The sequence below is a fragment of the Aplysia californica genome, unplaced genomic scaffold (genome assembly GCF_000002075.1).
Source record: "Aplysia californica isolate F4 #8 unplaced genomic scaffold, AplCal3.0 scaffold00004, whole genome shotgun sequence".
NCBI lineage: Eukaryota > Metazoa > Mollusca > Gastropoda > Aplysiida > Aplysiidae > Aplysia > Aplysia californica.
Genome location: NW_004797274.1, coordinates 523,461 through 524,858, shown reverse-complemented (window position 1 = coordinate 524,858; position 1,398 = coordinate 523,461). Strand labels below are relative to the sequence as shown.

General features: G+C 38.9%; 1 protein-coding gene across 1 annotated transcript in view; it reads right to left on the bottom strand.

The window, feature by feature from the left end:
• LOC101861248 overlaps positions 1-1,140 on the bottom strand; it is a gene marked incomplete at its 5' end in the record, with an annotated part of 93,215 nt that extends 92,075 nt beyond the window's left edge. The window contains 1 exon segment of the mRNA XM_035968678.1: positions 1,007-1,140.
• Positions 1,141-1,398: the final 258 nt, after the last annotated feature.

Below are 1,398 nucleotides of genomic sequence, written 5' to 3'. Positions count from 1 at the left end.
GGTGTGGGGAGGGGTGTGGGGAGGGAAAGCAGTCAAATCGAATGTCTTTGTTTAAAATATCAGAATAAATCATGACTCACTAAAAAAGACCTACACAGCGAGGCCAATGAAAGCTGTTTCTATACGGGATAATCAACCAACAGTTGACTAGAAATACAGTTATGAGTCAACAAGCGTTCACAATTGATGCCCTCAGTTTGTGACTATTCCCATTTTTCCAGTGGAGTCCTTGTATCTAATATGAGGATAGTTTCTGTGAGTAGGCATATCAATTAACTGATATAGATTCTAGGTCTAGTTCCTGGTCCTAAATAAAACAAAATAATACTCTAACTGGTGTAATTGGAAACACAAATGCAGTCGAAAAGTATGTAGATTATCTAGGACACTTTTAGGGGAGTCAAGCATCCTGATGTATCGTCCTACTATCTTTGGGCGAGTTGACGAAGGTTATACATCATCTTTGATAGTACATTATCTTTTTTTATCACATAAAGAATAAAGTATTTATCGTTTTCAGCCGTGAAGTAATCACATAAAATATTATTAAGATTACACAATTTTCTGTTTCTCTGTGCATTCATTCCCCGATCCATCCATATTTGCATCCATTCAGCAGTGTACAAACTGCCTAATCTATTCATCTGCCTACTCGCCAAACAATCTATCATTCTTCCTTCAGTCTTTTATTCTTTCTGCCATTTAGTTCTTTTTTATTTGTCTATATCTGTGAAATTCACTTTATTATTGCCAATTACATTCGATTACGGTTGATTTGATGTCGTCGGGGAGTGAAAAAAATATCAAATCAACTTTTCCGAAGTTCAACTTAACCATGGGGACCTGTAAAGAAGAAGAGGTGCTGTGGGACCGGAGAAAAAAGAAAAACTTAACCAAAGATCAACTCAAGCGAGTTCAACACGAGTGGAGTCGACTGTAGCTAATTAAATATCCCCCCCCCCTTCTTCTATCCGCCTTACAAAACGTTAATTATAAAATAGTAAACCTGGATTTCGATGACTGATCCGATGGGGCCTTGAATGGTCCACTGACAGTCCGTGTCACTGTCGTATGCTCCGGGGTAGTTGGCAGAGCTGATCGTTCCACGAGAGCCTTCGACAAAATTCCGGCACAGAGATGCTGTGGACAGACAGATGGTTATCAACACGGAGCATTACTAAATTTTGTACGTAAACCATCAATTAATATAAGCTTAGATCTATGAAGGTTGATTTAATTATAATCTGTTCTGTACATGCCATGGTATGCTGCATCCCGCATGTGTGTATGTGTGTTTGTTTGTTTGTTTATTTGTGTGTGGGTGTGTGTGAGTATGTGTGTACATGTGTGTTAGTGTGAGTGTGGGTGTGAGTGTAAAGGTGTGTGTGTGTGTGTGTG